Source organism: Perna viridis, chromosome 15 (assembly GCF_037379345.1).
Source record: "Perna viridis isolate PV_CMFRI_1.1 ecotype Kerala chromosome 15, ASM3737934v1, whole genome shotgun sequence".
Classification (NCBI taxonomy): domain Eukaryota; kingdom Metazoa; phylum Mollusca; class Bivalvia; order Mytilida; family Mytilidae; genus Perna; species Perna viridis.
Genome location: NC_142459.1, coordinates 25,009,121 through 25,015,120, shown reverse-complemented (window position 1 = coordinate 25,015,120; position 6,000 = coordinate 25,009,121).

Sequence of the window (6,000 nt, the reverse complement as noted above, 5' to 3'; positions counted from 1 at the left end):
CTTTCATCCCCTCTTTCGATCGTAATGAAAGTAGTACTCCAGCTAAGAATCTTACAAAGTGTGATTCATGGTTGGAAATCCTACATATTTTTATTTCAGATATTTTGTTAATTTTTTTTTAGTAAACCGAAATTAACATGGGGCTTTTCAAATAACTCCTGTTCATACGATACATAAATTGTATACTAAATACTAAAAAAAGTAGAATGTACTATAGAATTCAATATTAAGGGCGATAACTCTGTACTAGACATTAAAATAAAATAGAAACTATTGGATTTTCAACGTGAATTATCTACTAAGAGCAGACAGATTGGAATAACTAATTATACATTTTATCATACTGGCCTATAATGCAACTTAATAACAAAATAAAAATTTGTAGCCTTTTTTTAGGGTGTATAACAAAATTTGCATGATTATTACAAAGACTACCACATAAAAGCAGATGACGCTTACCCTACCGGTACACCTGGTCTATTCTCCCAAATTAAGTGGAGTCCGGATTACTCATTTACTTTTTCTTCTATTTATTATTTTGTTTATTACATGTTTGGTGTGTCTAGTATTTATCCGAGGATCCCATGCTCGGTTTGTTGTGTCTAGTCGTTATCCCAGGACCTCGTGTTCGGTTTGGTGTGTCTAGTCGTTATCCCAGGACCTAGTGTTCGGTTTGGTGTGTCAAGTCGTTATCCCAGGACCTCGTGTTCGGTTTGGTGTGTCTAGTCGTTATCCCAGGACCTCCTGTTCGGTTTGGTGTGTCTAGTCGTTATCCCAGGACCTCGTGTTCGGTTTGGTGTGTCTAGTCGTTATCCCGGACCTCATGTTCGGTTTGGTGTGTCTAGTCGTTATTCCCGGACCTCGTGTTCGATTTGTTGTGTGTGGTCGTTATCCCAGGACCTCGTGTCCCGTCTGTTGTGTCTAGTCGTCATTCCCGGATCTTGTGTTCGGTTTGGTATGTTCTGTCATTATCCCCGTTGGTATGTTCTGTCATTATCCCCGAACCTCGTGTTTGGTTTGATATGTCTAGTTATCCTTGGACCTCGTGTTCGGTTTGGTATGTCTAGTCGTTACCCCCTGACCTCGTGTTCGGTTTAGTTTGACTTGTCATTATTCCTGGACCTCATGCTCGGTTTGGTGTATCTAGCCGTTATCCCAGGATCTCATGTTCGGTTTGTTGTATCTAGTCCGTATTCGGTTTGGTGTGTCTAGTTGTTATCCCCGGACCTCACCTTCGATTTGTTGTGTTTAGTCCTTATTCCCGGACCTCGTGTTTTGTATTTTCTGATCTCCCTTTTTTTTTCTACTTTATTTTGACAATATATCCATGCTTTTTCCATTTAGTAGATTAACAGTCTCTCTGTTAAATGGTGTCCTTCGTGATATAACTGAAAAACTACTAGATAACGGGCAAACAGGCAACGATTTACCGCATGAATCCTCTACAAAGCTGAAACATTTCGTCACTAAATTGTATTTTGACATACAAAATAAACACTGCGAGCCAGGGAGTACTCATTACGTTCAATTAACGGAGGATAATAATGGAAAAATTGCAAACTATGCAGGAATACTGAACCAGGTTTTTCACCGTATAGAGTCTGTGAATCTCTCAATGTTCTAATTTAGTTATTGAACAGACAAGTTTAGCAGAGGCTATGATACCAAGGGTGGATCCTACAATTTTTTCAAAGAGGCAGGGTTCCGATCGGGAAATTTATTTTTTTTTAAATCCAGGGTATTATTCGCTCATTTTTGCAACAGAAGATGCACGACCCTGCTACTGTTGTAGTGCTGATAAATGATTTCGAAAAATTCCAAAGCTTAACAGCGAAAATACCTGCTATGCTGGAGATTGCTCCGGTATACAATCTCTCTCGAAGTCCAAAGTTCACATCGTCTGTCGTTCGGAATTCATTAAAGACGTTACAAACTGTCAGACAATATCTTTATTAAATATGTTTATTAAAACAACGGTGCCCTGTTTTGTGGATATTTATAATTTAATTTGATTTGTTTTATTCTGTTTGTTTCAGATAATAGAAAATTAATCATCGATGTACAGTATCCGACCTGTGTACTCGGATATTGTAAGAAACATTATTTTATTTATTTGTAATCGTTCTGTGGGTTAGCAGCATGGATTAGAGGTGTGTATTTACATCTGACACGGAGAATAGTTATTCAATCCGTTGAGTTTAATTTGTAGATTGACTCCGAGTCAGTGAGTTCCAGTGGCTGATATAATGATGTCTATTGATCGAAGAATAAAGACTGTGTTATTTCAATAGTACATTTGTAGTTTTATGGCGCTTTCGTGCAGCATACTGATACTAGGCTACTGCTAGAATAGAAGCATGATCACACTATAGCACTATAAAAATATATAACATACCGACACATTGTATTGTCAGGAACGAGTTACAACGTAACCCATGAACGACTAGAATAGCTAACATACCGTCACCACTGTACTGTCATAACTGAAAACATACCGTCACCAGAACACTGTCAGAACAGGTAAAAAACCGTCACCATAGTATTACTAGAACATAATCACACCGTCTGTACTGACAGAACAGGTAACAAACTCTCATGATAGTACTGGCAGATTAGGTAACAAACCGTCCACCATAGTACTGACAGAACAGATAACAATCCATTACCATGGTATTACTAGAACATAATCACCCCGTCACCAAAGTACTGACAGAACAGGTAACAAACTCTCACCATAGTACTGACAGAACAGGTAACAAACCGTCACCATAGTACTGACAGACCAGATACATATATCGCCACCTTTGTATTGTCAAAGCAGAATAATGTCGTCATCAAGTCCATTGTACTTTCAGAACAGAATAATAATGCTACTTCGGGTCAGTCAGAACAGTTAACATATCCTCACAACTGTACTGCCAGAACAGAATTATACCGTTACCCAGGTACAGTCAAGATAGAATAATACCAAAGTATTGCCATTATATAACCAGAATAGATACATATACCACCACCGTTGTATTGCCAGAACAGATACATATACCTCCACCGTTGTATTGCCAGAACAGATACATATATTGCCATCACGATACTGTCACTGAAGATACAAATATTAATATATGTTTATATGTTTATATTTTATATAATATATTATTTATAAAGTTCGAAATTAATTAGGTATCTAGGAAATATTTTTGTCACGAAAGGATGGTAATGGATCATAAATTATTTTTGGGACCGAAAGAGGTCAACAAAAATTGGATAAAATTTCAAATTAAAAATGAAAGGAAAAATAAGAGAGTAAGCGATATAAACGGAATTTTAAGACATTTTCATCAGTGAGCTTAGATCTCTAGTTCTCAATTCACAAATTCTGATATAGAGGTTCAATAAGAGTTGGATAAGGTATTTTCTTGATTCTTACAAAACAACAACAGAAATTCTTGGTTGCTTATCGCCGATTTCAAGCATACAAAAACGAAACGTAAATTTAGATTGAACATGTAACTAAATTTTCCAACATTAGGAGGTTTCCCATCCTCCACCTGGATCTGCAACTAAGATTTCTATTTACCTCCTGGATCAGCAACTGAGAGTCCTATCCTCCTCCTGGATCAGTAATTGAGTCTCCTACCGACATCCCGGATATGTAACTGAAGGTTCCTTTCCTCTTCCTGGATCCTTAACTGAGGGTGCTATGCACCCTCCATCTTGATCTTTAACTTAGTATCCAATCCTCATTTCTGGATACTGAACTGAGGGTCTAATCCTCCTCCTTGATTCGTAACTGAGATTCTTGTCCCCCTTTTGTATCCATAATTTAAGGTTCCCACCTACCTTCATGATCCGTAACTGAGGCTCTTATCCTGCTCCTGGTCTCACTAACCACTTTCGGGTCAAATGGTCATCCCTTATGTAGTACCAAAAACATACTTAACCTAGATCTATGTAATGTAAGTGCATTATTTGTGTATTCTGGTAAAAATAGTCAAAATAAAGTTGAGAATGTGTACTTTAAAATAATATTTGTAATTTACTACAAAAGTGTATGAATATTGTTTACATATGTAAGTAATTTGCCTCCATGCTGTCAGTTAGCAGAAAAGGTAAAAATGTGGATTTTCAGTATTATTTATTGAAATAAATTTTGAGACGAATTTCTACGATCATCGTACCATTAGCATAATGATTTTGGAAGCCTTATTTTCCAAGCTTCGCAGTGGTGTGCAACTTTAAGATGTTATTTGTCATGGAAATTTACAGTGAAACATTGAAAATTACTTTTTTTAACATGTAAAGTAATGGAAATGTTAGAAGTGGTTAGTGAGACCTTTGATACTAGGGTCCTATCCTCCTGTATCAGGGACTGAGGGTCTATTCCTCCTCCTGAATCCGTAATTCGGGGTTCAACCCTCCTCCTAGAACCTTAACTGAGTGTCCTGCAATCCTCCATGATCCGCAACTCAGAGTCCTAATCTTCTTCTTGACCCGTAACTGAGAGTCCTATCCCTTCTTGGATCCGTAATTGAGGTCGCTACCTACCTCCTGGATCCATAACATATGGTCCTATCCTCCTTCTTGACCCGTAACTGAGCGTCCAATCCCTTCTTGGATCCGTAACTGAGGTCGCTGCCTACCTCCTGGTTCCGAAACTTAGTGTCGTATTCTCCTGCTTGATCCGTTACTGATGGTCCTATCCCTTCCTGGGTCTGTAACTGAGTTCCCTATCCCCCTCATTGGTCCGTAACTGAGGGTCCTATTCTCCTCCTGGATCAGTAATTGAGGGTCCTACCCCCCTACTGGATTCGTAACTGAGGTTCCTACCCTTCTGCAATGTCAACCATTCACAATAATTCTATAGATAAGAAATCAACATCGTCCATCAAGGCAGCTATAATTTGATTGGTTGAAGAGTTTGGATTATGAAAATAATCCGCCATGATTTATAACGCGGGAGGTTAGAATTCCTATCATGGCTGATCATTTTCAAATCCAAACTCTTCAACCAATCAAATTATCGCAGCTTTGATGGACGATGTTGATTTACTTCTATTGTGAATGATTGACATTATGATTCTCTACTTTTAATCAAATGACTAAACTCTGTTCATAGCTTGTCGTTACCGGTGTGTTGTTATATAAAAAATAACGAGAAAGGACAAAAACCATCAATTTATCGAAAAAAGAGACAAACACACACATATCTTTGCATCTCCTAATTATATATATATATACAATGTCTCAGAGTGTGACGACTCTATTCACTACACTGCTCCATCGGATCAAATATAGCCTAGCTGGCCGAGTGGTCTAGGGCGCTGGACTTAGTGCAGGCGGTGTTTCCATAGATGTCACAGCGGTACGAGTTCGAGTCCCGCGGAGGGAACGACAAAAATTTGCTTCGCAAATTTGACAGTTCTAACATCGTTGGGAATTTTTCAGACCCTTATATATATATATATAATTTCACAGCCACTACGAGTTGTACAGAATCCTTTTCTATTCATTATAAGTGGTCCTACGGGATGGTTCGATAATTGCAAGACCAAATTTAGTACGTCCCCATCTCGTATATTTTCACATTTTCTCACAATATTGGACAATTTTGTAATTAGAATAAGTGAGTAACCATGGAAACTGTATTGTTTTGAATGTACTGGCGATTGATTTTGTGTCAGAGTCAGAATGTCGGGCGCTGCTTTACAAGACTCCTTCTTTAATAATTCACGACCCTTAATCTTTTCTTTTCTATTGATCACCAATTTAGTGTAGATAATTGCAAAGACGCAAGTCAGGTATTTAATTTAGTGCACACATACCAATAAGATATACTGGTCCTCATATAAACGATCAGAAATGTAGCAGATTAGCAGCTACGTTTAGTTGTTGTTGTTCTTTGTTTGTATTCGTTTTTTAGCATGTTAAACAACCAAACCACAGAGAAACATCAGACCTTAGTGAACTTCTCCATGAATAATATCAAACTCATGGTGGGTTGCC